The 18529-nt window shown below is 33.5% G+C and overlaps 1 pseudogene; it reads left to right on the top strand.

The window, feature by feature from the left end:
* The window catches only part of LOC107139276, a 25766-nt pseudogene extending 11709 nt beyond the window's left edge, over nucleotides 1–14057 (top strand).
* The last annotated feature ends 4472 nt before the right edge of the window (nucleotides 14058–18529 follow it).

Below are 18529 nucleotides of genomic sequence, written 5' to 3'. Positions count from 1 at the left end.
TATATATATATATATATATATATATATATATATATATATATATATAATAAATATAGACTATGTATGCATATTTTCCACGCACATAGTAGCTTTATTAAACTACAAATACCTTTTGAAAAACAAATTTTTCTAATGAGTTATACATGACAGTAGAATGCATTTGGATGTATTGTACACTAATGGAGATCAGTTTCTTCCTCTAGCCAAATATGATTCAGAGTCACACCAATACTATAATAATACATGTACACAGAGTAATAATGACTACCTCATTCCATCAACTTTCCCATCCGCATAGCCGTTGCACTCCCTCAGACCTCTCTGCAAAGTACAAAGTTCCTTCATTCTTCCCTTCCCATCATTGAGGATTAGCATTTGCTTATCAGAGAAAACATTTGGCATTTGTTTTTTTTGAGTTTGACTTATTTCCCTTAGCATCCACCAATGTACTTGCAAATGCCATAATTTTATTCTTCTTTAAGACTGATTAATATTCCATGTATATATGTACATTATTTTCTTTATTCATTTATCTACTGAAGGGAATCTAGGTTGGTTCCATAGTTTAGCTATTGTGAGTTGAGTGGCTATGAACATTGATGTGACTGCATCCTTGTAGTATGCTGATTATAAGACTTTTGGGTATAAACTAAGGAGTGGGATAACTGAGTCAAATGGTGGTTCCATCCCAAAATTTCTGAGGAATCTTCATATTGCTTTTCATAAAGTTTGCACCAATTTGTAGTTTCACCAGCAATAAATGGATGTACATTTTTCCCCACATTCTCAACAACATTTATTTTTGCTTGTATTCTTGATAATCATCATTCTGATTGGGGTGAGATGAAATGTTACAGTAGTCTTGATTTGCATCTCTAGTTGCTAAAGATGATGAACATTTTTTCATATATCTGTTGATCAATTGTATTTCTTCTTCTGTGAAGTGTCTGTTTAGTTCCTTAGCACATTTATTGATTGGGTTATTTGGGTTTTTTTGGTTTTCAGGTTTTTGAGTTCTTTATATATCCTGGAGATTAGTGCTTCATCTGAGGCACAAAACTAAACACACTTTTAAACATATATTTCTTCATTATTGAAAGTTCTTTCCAACATGAGGCGTATTCCTATCTGCACAAAAACTTCCCAATGTTCTATAGATTTAGTCTTCTATTTCCTGTTCAGGATGACCCACTATATTGGCAGAGACAATGGCTAAAGCAGATATATGGCTTATTTGCACCTACTGGGATTTGGAATTTTCTCACTCAACCCTACCAAATGTAGATATTGTTGGAGGACTCCACTGCAGACCTGCCAAATCTCTGCCTAAGGTAAACTTGTTTCCATTTAGTTGGTTCTGTCATCCTTTCATTTTCACCAGGAGTTATTCTCTCTTCCTCATTCAGAATGCTTAATCACATTTACAGAATTATAGAAAATGGAGCAAAGAGACCTATATATTGAAATCTTTCACATCTATACTATCACAAATATGTACATTTTATCTTTGTTTCAGAAGAAGACCTTTCAAGGATAGGGTGAGTTAAATGTAGAAATTCATTATTCAACACATAAAATAAATACCAGTCATTCTCTGAAAGAATATTGAGAAGGGACTAGCATGTACCACAGGAAAGTGCTGAATATGCGGAGAAACAAAGTAGCACAGTCTCTGCCACAAACACCTTCCATTCCCCATTGAAATGTAGACTGTGCACAAGAAAGAGAAATTGTGTGGGAAATGTTATGATAAGGAAGACCAGAAGTGTTTCTTGTCTACCCCAAGTCTATAGGGGGCCTCAAGAATACTCCCTGAGAGATCATGGGTCTCCATAGCATAACTGCTGAACAACAATATTAGAAAAAATATATATTGCACAGGTAACATGGAGTGCAAATTGTGGATTTTTAATAATACTTGTTAATTTGTAAGACTTGAATTTGTAGTTTATAATTATGAACAGATCTATAAGTTTATAGAATTATATATCTTAAAATGAAGCAAAAAATTAATGTATTTTAATGAATATCACACCTTAATAACACAGTTGGAAAGCAAGCATTTTTTACTGCTTCATTATGTGATCATTTAAGAGACTTTTTGGCTACATCTTTAGTAGCAGCATAAAATCTGATCTTATTAAAAGTTTAAAATCCAATATGGTCACCCCTCATTCCACAAGCCGTGAAACAAACAGTCTGAACTGCCAAACACTTGGGTAAAATATTTCTCCATTTAGATAAAGGGATAATGACAGTGTCAATAGAAAAATTAAGATAACAGATAAAAGAGGACAAGAAAGAGGATGATTAGCAGACTAATCATAATATTTAAGAAAGGCTGTTGTGGTAATGAAGTTTCATAAATAAAATTCAAATCCACATCAGTGATTGTCAGACCTATATGAATATTTATAGCTCCAATGTGCGTTCTCACCATACACCATTAGATTCTCAGAAATTTCTATATATTTGGAAGAATAATATATTTGGAAAATATAGCAAAAATCAGAAAAAATGCACATTTTCTAAATTTTTGTATGGTTTAAATAGCTAGAAGAAAGGGTTTGAAATGTTCCCAGCAGAAAAAAAATGATAAATGCTTAAGATGGCACAGGTACTAATTACTTTGATTTGATAATTTAGCTTTATATACATATGTTGAATTATCACACAAATCTCCAAAACCTGTATAACTGTTATGGGAAAGCAAAAAATTTACAAAGTATTACACAAAAATAAAAATGCCTAGCTCTATTTGCTTCATGACTTTGGAAATTATACAGACAAAAATGTTATGCTGTAATCATATTTATAGCATTTATTTATAAAAAAATTGGAAATCATTTAGATATACAACATGGAGGAATGATGTAAAATATATACTTTTTTCATGTTATACAATTACAATCATTTTATCCAAGAATACTCAACTTCATTTTCAGCTATTATGCAAATATATTTGGAAAATGAGGGATATATATTAAATAAGATTGATATTTTCTTGGAGGATGAATAGGCATATATAATATGTGCCTAAATATCTATAAATATGTGCCATATATATATGCACTTAGTTGTAAGAATAGAAAACAAAACACAACAAAAACATGAAAATTTATATGTATTTGTTATCTAAGTATGGAACCCAGGTCCTCTTAATTACTAAGCAAATGCTGGAACACTGAATTCTATCTCTAGCCCTTAAAACACATAAAAGTTAAATAAATTTAAATTTGAAACAACAAGTAGTTTATTGGTAAGAAAATTTCTGTTTATTATATTATTCCAATTTTTATGATAAAATTTTAAAATTGAATTTTAAAGGTTGTTGTAGAATGAGAAGAACCAGTCTTCTCAGTGGTTAGTCTGTAATCTGAGGATATTTCAGTTAATCATATAAGTATGCACACAATTTAAAAAATGAATGAATAAATAAATAAATCAAAGACAATAGGCAAATTTCTCATAATAGGGATGAAGAAGTATTTAAGCAGAGCATCAATGAGAATAAACAGCAAATAAAATTGGCTACATTACTAAAAGTCATCTGAACACACGAACTATCTGGATGTATCATGTGAGTCACAGGAATAATGCATTCATCACGAAGAAGACATAATCAAGTTAAAATTATAATTTTAAACAATGTTGAAGACAATATGGGACCTGCAACAAATGTGAAGTTATTTCATGTTGTTGCTTAAGATATTTTTTTTTCAAGCAAAGCCTAACCAGTGGTTAGAAAATGAAATATACTATGTGGTTTTTGAGAATGTGAATATCATTTCACAGATGAAAACAGAAAAAAGTGACTTGAAAACAGAAACATTAAGAAAAGTGTGGAAATTGACAAGATTTCAAAAAAACTTTTGGATCTCTATTTCATTTTTGAATTAGGGACTTTATTGAACAAGGTACAGTTATTCTTGTATAGAATATATAAGGCAAAGGATCAGAAACCACCTGTTAGGATAATTCCAGGACAATTTCAGGAAGCATTTTTTTCAGAAATTTCAAAACACTGAAGTGAGTTATTCAATAGTGTGACCAAATCTCTACTGGAGAAAGGCCTGGTGGAATTCTCCCACTTGTGTGAATTTCCTGCCAAACCCAGTAGGTGATATAAGAAATCTGTCACAGTCAGGTATACACAGGAGATTCTACAGGGACCTCAATTTTACAATATGATTTCATGTCATAATATGTACAGAAATATGTTCATCAAACATGTAGCTAAATATATAAACAATTAGGGAATAAACATGACTCTTAACAATAAAGAATGATTTAGAGGTACAATTTGCAATATTCTGATGAAATTAATCTAATAAGTGATTTTAGAGCAAAGAAAAAGATATGTAAGGATTTTCTTCAATTTATCCTAATTTTTCTTTATATGTGTAGAGAAATAAAGGAGCAATGAACACACCATACTTCACCACACAATCATCACCACTGCATTGTGGTACATCAAAAGTATTCTGTGAATCAGAATCTTGTACCAGTTTAGTAATAAATGATATTAAGTAACATCAGAACAGTTTAACTAAAAAGTTTTACATAAAGTTTACACATCACTTTTAACAAAAATTTGTCTCCCTTGGCCTGGGAAGGAATTTCTAACCCTCAGATGTGTGGGCTGGCTGGACATAAAAAGCTAGAAAAGTAATATCAAGAAATAAATACAAAAGATGCAGGAAAAATATTTTTCAAAGGTGGGGCATTGACAAGTGAAAGAGACTTGATGGGTCTGATCCTAACAAAGGGAAAAGCCCGCAAATGTTTTATTTTTAGTGAAACACACCAAAGCAATTTATTTCTTCAGAGGCTTCTTCAAGGAAAAACAAGAAGCAAGAAGCTGCTCAAGTTGGCTCAGACATGCCCACGGTTCATTTGCAGAATATTTGGCACATGATCTGCAATGATTATGCCGTGACATTTGTCATTCAATTTTGAGTCCTTGGTGATGGCATAGACATCAACGTCACAACCACAGAAATAGAAGCATTCAGCTTCAGAAGGGGGGGATACTTTAGAGAGTCAGATAAGTATCTGGGAATTCAGGATATTATTCTCTATGGACCAAGTCAGGAGGACGGGGGCTAATATGGTAGTTTTGTTTGGTGAGTTGTAGCCACATAATGAAGGAAACCAGAATTAAAAATTCATCGAGGATGGACACATGAACCAATCCAATTTACAGGTTAGAGTAATACAAAAAGATGTGCTATAACATTCTATTATAACAAAATCTACCTACAATCTCTTAATCTTATTAAGAAAGTAAGTGAGTAAGGTTATTCTTGACAAAATATGTCTCAACTGTTTTGGATTTATAGAATTGTTTACATCAGTACAAATGGAATGGGAATTGACTGCATAGTGCTTTGTGAAATTGCCTTCTGAATCTTTTTGCTAGGAGTATCAAATAACAATTCTAATCTCCACTTAAGGCTGGGAAGTCAAATCAGGCATCAGAATTTACCTTTAATACTCAGATTTTGATAAATTCCTCTTTACCTGTAGTCCCTAGGATAATTTAAGGTTCCTGGACCTGATAAGAAATACATTGTTTTTCAATGCAGATAGGAGGGAATCCTAGAATTCATGACTATTTTGTCACCAAAGTATATCTTGTGTTTATTAACAAAACCAAATACATATGTTAGAGCCCCATGTCAAAATTACAAAAATGCATGGTTCCATTCTTTAATTAGTGTTTCAGTGGTTAATTTTAGTTTGAAATGGGCTAGTATGTAATTAATATATACCACATAATAGTATATATCAAGTTATCAAGACAAATGTTTTCAAACACTCTTTTTGGGAAGATACAATGACACCAGCAAAATCAGGTATCATCTCAAGGTATTTCCTTCTTAACCCTATGTGACTGTTTAATACATACAGAAAGAAAATATAAGCTAATAAAATACTTAATGCTGGTTGTTCAGAAACAGTTTTTTTCATTAAACCAATGTCAATGTAATCTTTTTTTACCAAAGATTTATTCAAGTCATGTGCACATGAAGCCTGTTTGGGTTTCTTTATTTCTCTGTATTCTAAATATTTGGTTAGATATAGTTTCTACACATGTTGATTTAACTCTAAGTCAATGTGAATAGAAATCTGTACAGGGATTTTATAAATTTAATAATGAATACTATCTTGTACTTAGGAAATATCATATAAACATATCACATACTTACATAAATAAACAAACTGAATAACATATCTTTACAGACCCTATGAACTGTATTCCAAAATTTTGGCCATAAATCAGGTAACACTCTAACACAAAACTCAATGATTCAACTGTTTTTGATAAAAATACAACAATTTGAAATTACCTGCACAATACAAAGTTTTTTTTAACTAATGTTTATGAAGAAGGATTTTAACATTTTCTTTTCTCCTCACATAGAGAGTCTCTCTTATGGAGGCTGAATAGGCTGAGGAGACAGATATCTTGTGGTGCTCATAATGTCTTCTAAGCATAGCTGAGTGTACAATATAGTAATTTTAATTTTTTCTTCTATTTTTAAAGTTTTTCTCATTAGTTAAAGAAAAATAAAATTATTAAAAAGCATTTTGACACATCATATATAAAAGGAGTGTAGCTTCTTATTATCACCTGTCACGTAATCATACATGTACACAGGGTAATAATATTTGATTCATTCTATTATTCTTCCTACCCACATACTGCCTCCTTTCCCTTCAATTCTCTATTTCTAATCCAAAGAAACTCTATTTTTCTCTACAATCCACCCTGTAATGTGAATTAGCATCCACATATGATAGAAAACATCCACCTTTGGTTTTTTAGATGGGTTTATTTCACTTATCATGATATTCTCTAGCTCCATCCATATATGTGCAAATTCCATAATTTCATTTTTCTTTAGTGTTGAGTAACATTACAGTATATATATATATATATATATATATATATATATATATATATATATATATATTATATATTTTCTTTGTCTATTCATCTATTGAAGGGCATCTAGATTAGTTCCATAGTTTGGCTATTGTGAATTGAGCTGCACTGATATGACTTCATCACAGTAGTATGCTGATTTTAAGTTCTTTGTGTATATGCCAAGGAAAAGCATAGCTGGGTTAAATGGCAATTGCATTCTAATTATTGTGAGGAATCTCCATATTGCTTTCCATAATGGTTGCACCAACTTGCAGTTCCACCAGTATGTACCTCTTACCCCACATCTCTGCCAACATTAAATGTTGCTTGTATTCTTGATAATTGCCATTTTTATTAAAGTGAGACTAAATTATTTTATTTCCAATAATATTTATTTTCTGTTAAATCTCCAGTAGTTGCCTTCGGGGATCCTGAGTTGCTTGAGAGCTCTCAGTTGGGTCAGAAGAACAAGTGACTAGAGGAACAGTGAGGCTGAAGCAGGAACTGAAATGTGTGGCTTAGGACACAGAGTGAGAGAACTAGGTGGATCTTGAAAGGAAGCACATGAAAGGGAGTGAAGACACTAGGGGAACTATGAAGGTGTTAAAAACAATAAGAGGAGGGAGGGAGTGGTGATGAAAAGAAAGAGAAAGGTCTTATGGAAGCCAATTTGGGTGATTATAAGTTTTGAAGAGGAACTTGCACACACATAACCACAGCAACACTATTGCCAAAAGTGAAGTCTTGGAAGCAAAGTAAGTGTCTTAAGAGGATACACAGATAGGCTATTTGTAATATATGTATATCTTATATAACTTACATTCCTGGGACATTACTTACCCTATAATACATAGGAAATAGTGAAACTGTGCCACAACCCAGATGAAACTTACTTACACTACACTGTAAAAAAAAATCCAGTAAAGGGAGGCTGAGGCTATAGCTCAGCGGTAGAGTGAGGCCCTGTGTTCGATCATCAGCACCACATACAAATGAATAAGTAGAATAAAGATATTTTTTTTAAAAAACCCAGTAAAGGGGCTAGAGTTGTGGCTCAGTGGTAGAGCTCTTTCCTTGCATATCACATGTGATTCACTGGGTTCAATCCTCAGCACCATATGTAAATAAATAAAGGTATTGTGTCCATCTACAACTAAAAACAACAACAATATATTTAAGAAATAACAACAACAAAAACCTTCCATATGTATTAAGTATCTATACTACACAAATTTAGAGAAACAGAAAGTAGAAGTATTGGTAGTAAAAGATCAGAGTGAGAAAACAATAATTGTGTCCAATTTATATAATTTCTTGGTTTAACAAAGTAATAGTGTTCTACAAATGTTGGCATTAGGATATGTGTATGTGTAGCATTATTGAACTATGTACCTCAAAAAAGGTTAAAATTATATATTTATGTTATGTATATATGAACTTAATTTTTTTTAAAAAGCCACTAATTTAGTATGTCCTGAAAATATTTTTTCTCTCCTTATTTGAATAAATCTTTGCTTTGTTGTTAGATTTGTGATAGAGCAAATTCTTTCCTTCACAGGAAATGGAAGACCTTGTCCAGAGCTCAGGAGAGAATGGTGTTGTGATTTTTTTCAATGGGGTCAATGATTGGAAACTTGATGAAAGAAAGGGCCAAAATGATTGCATTAACTCTTGCCCAGATTCCTAAAAAGGTTAGATAATTTTATAGAACTGTGGAAAGAGTCTGTTTAACTCTGTAAAGGGTCTTATAAATGATTTTCCTTGCAAAAGATGCATACTTGTGGTATATATAAATTTATCTCAGTATTCATTTTTAAAACCAAATATATATAGCAACTGTTAAAACAGTGCAGAGATAATTTCTGATTTTAAAAAGTCAGCATTAACATTATGCTAAAGCACAAATATATTCATAGGTTCAGTGTGAATATAATATTATATTAATATGACAGATATACCAAAATACCAAATTCTGCCCTGCCTTGTCCTCTTTTTTTCCATGCAGAACCCCTGAGAACGATGTAGATACCAAAGAAGTTAAGTTTGAATGAGCACCAACACAATGACAATAAGTAGGTCTTAAAAAGTCAAAATGCATCACAGATTGCCATCTTCCTACATAATCTTGGCCTCCATTCTTCTCCTAAATGATAAAAAGGGCCTATTCCTGGAGCTGTCCTTTGTTCTATTCAGAGTAGGAAAACCAAGATAACTACCAAACCAACCAGACTTAGAGAAAAAGAAAAATCAACCTGCCCTAGTGACTTGCTCTGCTCCTTTCTCAAGATTAAAAATGTCTTGGACAGGAGACAGGAAGGAAACAGGAAGCTGCCCTTACCATGGACTCTCTGCCTTAGAGAAACATGATCACACAAGAGCAAACACTACCACAAAAATTTATTCTCAGGAAATATGTTTGAGTAAATTTTCTCACACACCACTCAAAAGGAAAAAAAGTGGAGCTACATACACCAGCCTCTGTGGGGACCAGGCCCACAGCAGCCTAGGTCCACCCCTTTTGATACAGGGCAGACACTCACCAAAGCCTAGCCTCTGACCAGCAGACTACCACAGGAACCCAGATGCAGCCCAGACCACACACATCAGCCCAGGGGGATCCAGGATCTCAGTAGGCACAGTTCACCCCTCCCCCAGGGGGCAGACACTGCCAGAGCCTAGGCTTTGGGGGCAAGAACATCCCTTCCAACCAGCAGATTAGTGGGAGGTCAAGCACAAAGGCTCAGATCCACCCACAGCTGCCTTTGCAGGGCCCAGGCTTATAGCAAGCCTGGTCCAGCCCCTTCCCAGCAGGGCAGACCTTGCCAGAGCCTAGGCTGTGGTTCAGGACTGCCCCTTCTGACCAGCAGACTACCATGAGAGGTCAACCTCAGTGGCCCAGATCTACACACTCCAACTTATACAGTTCCCAGATCCAGGATGCAGTAGCACCCATTGAGGGACACCAGCAGGGTCTGGAAGCCCAACATCAAGGTGAGATACAGACAATCTGCATGGGTACTACAAGAATTATTTCTCAATTAAATTCTGGCAAATTGAATACAAAAATATATCTCAATTAAATTCTGGCAAATTGAATACAAAAGTAATCAAGTAGGTTTCATCCCAGGGATGCAAGGTTAGTTCACCATATGGAAATCAAAAATGTAATTCATCACATCAATAGACTTAAAGATAAGAACCATATTATCATCTCAATAGATGCAGAAAAAGCATTTCACAAAATACAATACTCCTTTATGTTCAAAACACTAGAAAAATTAGGGATAGCAGGAACATGTCTCAACATCATAAAGGCTTTCTATGCTAAGTCTCAGGCCAACATCATTCTAAATGGAGAAAAATTAAAGGCATTCCCTCTAAACCTGGAACAAGACAGGAGTGCCCTCTTTCACCACTTCTATTTAATGTAGTTCTTGAAACATTGGTGAGAGAAATTAGACAAAGGAAAGAAATTAAATGGATACATATAGGAAAAGAAGAACGCAAATTGGCACTATTTGCTGATGATATGATTCTATACCTGGAAGACCCTAAAATTTCCACAAGAAAACTTCTAGAAATAGTAAATGAATTTGGAAAAGTGGCAGGATATAAAATCAACACCAATAAATCAAACCCATTTTTGTATATCAGTGACAAATCCTCAGAAAGGGAAATGAGAAAAACTATCCCATTCTCAATAACCTCAAAAAAAAATGAAATACTTGGGAATCAACTTAGTGAAAGAGGTGAAAGATCTATATAATGAAGATTACAGAACTCTAAAGAAAGAAATCAAAAAAGACCCTAGAATATGGAAAGATCAACCTTGCTATTGGATAGGCAGAATTAATATTATCAAAATGACCATACTTCCAAAAGCACTATACAGATTTAATGCAATTGCAATTAAAGTTCCAAAGATGTTCCTCATAGAAATAGAAACAGCAATCTGAAATTCATCTGGAAAAATAAGAGACCCAGAATAGCTAAAGCAGTCCTTAGCAGAAAGAGTGAAGCTAGTGGCATTGCTATAGCAGAGCTTAAACTATACTACAGAGCAATAGTAACAAAAACATCATGGTATTGGCACCAAAACAGACTGGTAGACCAATGGTACAGAATAGAGGACACAGAGACTAACCCACAAAACTACAATTATCTTATATTAGACAAAGTTGCCAAGAACATGCATTGGAGAAAAGATAGCCTCTTCAACAAATGGTGCAGGGGAAACTGAAAATTCATATGCAACAAAATGAAATTAAACCCATATCTCTCACCATGCACAAAACTCAACTCAAAATGGATCAAGGACTTAGGAATACAACAAGAGACCCTGTGTCTAATAGAAGAAGAAGGAGGCCCAATCTCCATCATGTGGGATTAGGCCCCAACTTCCTTAATAAGATTCCCTGGGCACAAGAATTAAAATCAAGAATCAATAAATGGGATGGACTCAAACTAAAAGGTTTCTTCTCAGCAAAATAAACAATCTGTGAGGTGAATAGAGAGCCTACATCTTGGTGGCAAATCTTTACCCCTCACACATCAGATAGAGCACTAGTCATTAGGGTATATAAAGAACTCAAAAAGCTAGACACAAAAAAACAAAACAAACAAACAAAAAAAAAAAAAAAAACAAAATCTGAATAACCCAATCAATAAATGGGCCAAGGACCTGAAGGCACACTTCTCAGAAGATGATGTACTATCAATAGACATACACAGGAAAAAATGTTCAGCATCACTAGCAATTAGAGAAATGCAAATCAAAACCACTATAAGATTTCATCTCACTCCAGTCAGAATAGCAGCTATTATGAAGACAAACAACAATAAGTGTTGGCGAGGATGTGGGGAAAAAGGTACACTCATACACTGCTGGTGGGACTGCAAATTGGTGCAGCCAATATGAAAAGCAGTATGGAGATTTCTTGGAAAATTGGGAATGGAACCACCATTTGATTCAGCTATCCCTCTCCTCTGTCTATACCCAAAGGACTTAAAAACAGCATACTACAGGGACACAGCCACATCAATGTTTATAGCAACAGAATTCACAATAGCTAAATTTTGGAACCAAGCTAGATGCCCTTCAATAGATAAATGGTTAAAAAAATGTGGGATATATGCCCAATGGAGTATTACTCAGCAATAAAAGAGAATAAAATCATGGCATTTGCAGGTAAATGGATGGAGTTAGAGAAGATAAGGCTAAGTGAAGTTAGCCAATCCCCAAAATCCAAATGCCAAATGTTTTCTTTTAGATAAGAAATCTGATTCATAGTAGAATAGGGAGAGGGAACATGGGAGGAATAGATGAACTCTAGATAGGGCAGAGGGGTGGGAGGGAAGGGAAGGGGGCATGGAGTACCTAATGATGGTTCAATGTGCTGATCATTATTATCCAAAGTACATGTATGAAGAAACCAATTGGTGTCAGTATACTATGTATACAACAAGAGATATGAAAAATTGAACTTTATATATGTAATAAGAATTGTAATGCATTCCACTGTTATATATAAATATAAATTAAAAAATAAATGTTTTAAAAATAATAATAAAAATAAGAAAAAAACAAAAGAAAAAAGTGTAACATTAAATTTAAAAGTTGATAAGCACTATAAATATAGATTAATAAATGGGGGAGCCCATTAGAAATTTTTAATGATTTTTGTCCTACAATAGAATTATTATAACCATCAATATTTAAATAAATGTATATCACATTGATAAAACCATTTAGTTTGTCAAATATTTATGAACCCTGGAGGTCGTATAGCAGCAAACATTGTTAAATATAAAAATATGTACATAAAAATGTCCTCTATTTAAATCACCATTTAAGTTGTTCATATTATCATATCTTTTTCTATTTTTCATTTCATTATCTGTTGTATCAGAAGCATTAGGCTATGAAATTTCATAATCTCTTCCATATTTTAACCTGCTATATTTTGAAGTTGTCTCAATGAATAAGAGGTCTGCTCTACCTTAACAGATTTTATGGAGATTTGATGGTAAGAAACCAGATACATTAGGACTCAACATTCAACTGTATAAGTGGATTCCCAAAGGTGACCTCCTTGGTAAGATTTGGGAAATTAATCATGAAAATATATTTTAAAAAAACTTAATCATAAAGATAATAGTTGAGTCATTCATAATTGTATTAGAAATATTTATGAAAAAGTCATTAATTACCTAAGTTCTTTATATTTACTCTCTTTTCAGGGAAAATGGAGATTGATCAACTCTTCACATTTTATTATACATGGCATAATAAATTATCTATATTTCAGTTGTAATTACCTCTCTCAGTGAATTTTTTTATCAATTTCTGCATTGTCTCTTTTTCTTCTATTTCTGCAATTTTACACCTATACTTTGACATACAACAGAGCTATTTGAAATGCCATAAAAAAAGATCCCTCTCCTTTCTCACAATGTTCTCTGAATTTTCCATTATAAAAACAATCTTTGATTATAATTGTGAAGTGTACTTCAATTCATGATGAAGTGTAGTCAGTCCTACCTCTGATTCCAGCACCACAACTACCCTACTTTCTGCTGCCTTGGATAATGCATAACTGACTCAAAGGTGTCACAATTTCTTTAATTGTACACATTCTCATACTTCCACTTTTAAACTACACATCATATTGCTACTACGCAGAGTGTTCTCTTTCTTTTTATTTACATGGCAACCTTGCTTCCACTTTCAAGTCTCAATTCACATACTTCCATGTAGCCTTCATAATTTCAGTGCAGTTTCATGGTTATAATAATCTGATATCTAGAAAATAATTCATCTCCAATGGCTCATGTTGTGCATTTCTGATCTTATTTATGACTCAAAATTGGTAGAGTGCCTTAATTTCTTCTAATCATAGGTCATCCAAAAACCAGGGCTTTTATAACTCCTGGTGGAACCACTGGCATCTATGAGGCCATCTATCATGGGATCCCTACGGTTGGCATTCCATTGTTTGTGGATCAACCTGATAACATTTCTCACATGAAGATCAAGGAAACAGCTGTTAGATTGGATTTTAACACAATGACAAGTACTGATTTGCTCAAAGCATTGAATATAGTCATCAAAGTCCCTTTGTGAATATAACATTTTTTTCACTTAGATATATGTATAGACAGATTCCCTTGATAGTGAAAATAGATTTTCTCCTATTTTTAGTCTAATTTTCAAACATTAATTGATTTATACAATGTGATGTGTGCTTTTACTAAATCAGGACTTTTAAAAGTGAAAATCAAGCTGATGCAGTGACTATATGACTTCTTATTATTCAATCAATGTGATGCTAAAAATATATATTCTGTGTAGCTAAATGTAAACAGAACACATGGAAAAGTAAACGAATTTGAAGAAATATTAGATAATATTTCAAAACTTCAAATTTCTGAAATTATTAATCTTTTTATATATTGTAACCATTATGCAGAGTAGAAAACTTGATACATGGATAATATATATTGCCACAGTCTGGCTGGGCACAATCAGGAGCCACTTGTCAAAAGAAACTAACTTTATTTTTAGAATCACACACGCCAAACAAAACAGCCTCTCAGGAAAAACCCTCAGAGCCTCAACTGCCCCCACCGGCTTCCCACAAGCCTCTCTCTCCAACACAAGCTTCTCCCCACCTCCCACAATCCTCCTGCTCTTGAGGCCGATTGGCTGGGTCACATGGGTGGAGCCAAAAAAGTCCCCCAATGAGCAGCTCCGTGGTCTGAAAGGGCAGGGAAACAGCCCAATGAGCATCACCGCAGAGGAGCCTATCAGCTAGATGTTGCTGGGGCCGCTGTGAGCCAATCATCAGCCGGCAGCTGGAAGTTTGCTGGCAGCTGGAAGTTTGCTGGGGCCCCTTCGGCTGTGGCTCTCAACAATATATAATGTCAAATCCAGTTCATTTTCATTTACTTCATTTAAATAGTTATTTATAACTTCTATAATAACCAACTTCTAACCTCCTCTTTTCTATATCTTTATTAGATATACATGAAAAGTTGTACCCTACAGTCACCTGGCTTGGCACAGAACAATTGGACTTCTTCCTGCTAACTAACTGTGGTTTAGTACCTATTGTCCAACATCTCTATTCCCACACCCTCCTAACCTACCTAGATTCTGCTTCGCATAATGCTAAACCTACTTCCATGAAATCAACTTTTGTTAATTTTACACATGAAGGAGACACACAGTACTCTCTCTTATGGTCTAGTTTATATTATTTTACATGATGTTCACCAGTTCCTTTCTAACTCCTACAAGCATAGGATTCCATTCCATTTTTATGGCTGAATAATAATTCACTGCATATATATTTCACTTTTGTTATCTAAAAAATGAATATGTTACTTGATTTCCTATCCTGGCTAATGTTGGAAGAGCTGCAATAACATGGGGGTATAGGAATCATTTTGATATACTACTGATGTCTTTTTCTTTAATTCTTTTTATTCCTTAGTGGAAAAGTTGAGCTCCAGGTGAGATGTATTTTTAGTTTCTCAAGAAACTTCTGTTCCAGGGTGGTTGTTCTAATTTACATTATAGTAGTGGTCTGTAAGAGTGCCTCTTACTCTGCACCCTTGCCAACATTTTTCTTTTTTTTTTTTTGTCTTTTTGAGTATAGCCCTTGTTATGTATATTTGATTATTTCTTGTGGTTGTTTTTATTTGCATTTTCTTCAGGATAAGTGATGGACAGGATCTTTGCATATACTTGTTGCCCATTTCTCTTTTGTGAAAAATGGAAATTCAGATTATTTATTCATTTTTAAGCATTTTTTCCTCTTGAGATTATAGAATTCCTCATAATATCAATATGATTTCTCAAATTTTCAAACTTCTTTAACTTTAGTTTGGAGAATTGTGTACATTTAACTTTCTTGGGAAAAACACTCAATAATTACAATCCTGTAAAAAGTCTAACAGTTCCCTTTGGTTCTGAGAGGCCATATTGCTGCTGTCTTTTAGTATAAATCCAGCCTCAGCATCATTTCTCTCCTGAGCATCTGGAAAGATGTTTGCCTTCTTCCAGCTAAGTCACTTTGCAGTAGAATGTCTCTGGCATTAGAAACAGAATGATTCCTATCTGCTTTCTACAGTTAAGCTATGGAAGAAAATATTTAGTGTCATTAGCTTATTATTATTTCCTCTTAATCCTTCAAATGAATTCACCTGGTGGCCCACTCTCATAATCATACTTTAGAAATAGATACTAGGTCTCAATTTTATGTTTTGGTAATTTAGAACAGGAATAGGAAAAAATGCTGAATTTTGCTCTCTCCTCAAACAGAAAACAATGTTACCTATATTTGTTAAAGTTATGTTGGTGAAATGTAATGAGTTTTTGTAGACAGTTTGTAAATAAATTACTGTTCTATAACCTGTAATTATGAAGAATTTGTCTAGTTTTTCTCTTTCTTCAGTAGCTGATTGTCTCCTCATACCCATAACACTAGTATGGGATCTAAATCATTGGAATGACTGAAAAAAAATCATCATACTTTTCCTTAAGAACTCAGCATGTTGTCTATTATAATAATCTTTAACACTAAAAGCAATACAAAAATTATATAAGTTGTTGAAAAATGGGTAAATCAACCCTGAAGTAATCCAACATCACAGAAAATTTTCATGATTGAAATGGTTCAAATTGAGGAATAGTTAGTATTTAGTAAGCTTTTTCACCATAGTGAATAAAAGAACAACCAGAAGATTGTAGAACTTGAGACCCTCCAGGCATGGTCCAATGAGACCTGCTTCTAGTTCCATTGTTGAAGGATTTTGTTGGTCACTTAAAGAGAAAGTGGCAGTGGCAGTTTGTGTGTGTGTGTGTGTGTGGGGGGGTGTTGCATAGAGAGTAAGAAGAAAATGAAGATAAGGAATAAGATCAAGAATAATGCAGTATCAATAATTAGTATTACCAGCCATTGTTATTAATTCATAGAAACATTTAAATTAGCATCAATAGTTGTGAAGTTTTCTTCTAAATTTCATAAAAAGAAATTATTCCCCCAAATATCTTGTTTCTCTGTTAGATTCATTGATAACTTCAGAATATATTAAAGAAGAGACATTTGTCAAAATTCATCAAGAATCTTAAAAATAAATATAGTCATGGGTTTAATAAGATTCATAATAATAAAGTAAAAAATGATCAAGGTGTACAGAATACTGTCTTTGGCAGTTATCTATAAAATGAATACTGGATATAATGTGATTATCTTTTCTTGCTGAATTATTTTAAACCTTATCTGCATAAAGCATTATTACAAAAGATTTTATTCAAGAAGGTATAGTTTGCCTAAGTCAGCCTCACTATGAGTTTAGCTGGAAACTGAGGAGAAAGAAGAAATATAATAGATTACATGAAAAAGTAGAAAGTCAATCTTATTTCATTTTATATACTTTTCCACAATTTTCTGAATTTTCTCAAATTGAGCTTGTACTATTTTCATAAGGATATAACAGAATGAGAAAAAATACATGTTTGCAATTAGTTCACCAACTGAGGTTGTATTACTCTATCTTTTTTGTGTAATATCATCTACTGCATAGATAGCTTTGGACCACAAACCTGTGAGACAAAGATTGAACATAAATTAATGCTGCTATATTTTACTGGAATCACGCAGAGTACCTTGATGCCCCATGCGAGTCAAAGAAATAACACAATGGTCTCCCTACAGAAAATAATTATACTTTGAAGAATGCTCTGGACAATGTACAGTCTGCATGGTCAATACTTAGAAAAATTTTAGCTTGTTTATCTTTTCTCTAAAAATTGTTTTAAATATAACCTCTCTATATTAGAAAATACACATTTTATGTTCAAAAGTTGCTCATTATTATACAGTGAGAAAAGAACAATTCATGCATATAAAATGCAATGAATAAAAGAAAAGCAATATACGGTTTTAAAAACACAAGTAGTGAAACTTTGTCTCCTACACATCTTCTTCCTTTTGTGGGGAGAAGAGTTTATAGTTTGAATATTGAATGTGTCCCAAAGGATTTGTCCCTGGCTCAAGGCAACACTGGGAGGTGGTAGAATTTTTAGATTGTTAGGCCCAGTGAAAGAAAGTTAGGTCATTTGGCATATGCCCTTGAAAGGAATATTGGGATCTAAGCCCCTTCTCTTCCTCTCTCTATGTCTCTTTTTTAATTCCTAGTCACTTTCTCTGTCATACTCTCCTACCGTGATGTACCCCCTCAAAATCAGCCCAAAGCAATGGTGCCAACAGACTGTGAAACGTCCCAAACCGTGAGCCAAAATAATATTTACTTCCTTATCAGGTCATTATCTCAGGAATTTTATTAGAATAACAATGCAAAGTTGACTAACACACAACAGAGATTAAATTGAATGATATGGGATTGCTCTTATGTTAGATAATAATTTAGCAGTTGGTATGTATTGATGATTTCAAATAAGAATAATTTTCAAAGAATCCCAAGAAAACATGTCTTTACCAGGAGCTTTCTAAAAGGTGAGGTGATTTGATCAAAAGGTTGACCAGATCTACACTGGAGAAATGCTGGCTGAACCCCTTTGATTGTAGT

Source organism: Marmota marmota, unplaced genomic scaffold, assembly GCF_001458135.2.
Source record: "Marmota marmota marmota unplaced genomic scaffold, marMar, whole genome shotgun sequence".
In the NCBI taxonomy this organism is placed as follows: domain Eukaryota; kingdom Metazoa; phylum Chordata; class Mammalia; order Rodentia; family Sciuridae; genus Marmota; species Marmota marmota.
Note: the sequence above shows the minus strand (reverse complement) of the source record. Positions and strands in the feature narration are given on the sequence as shown.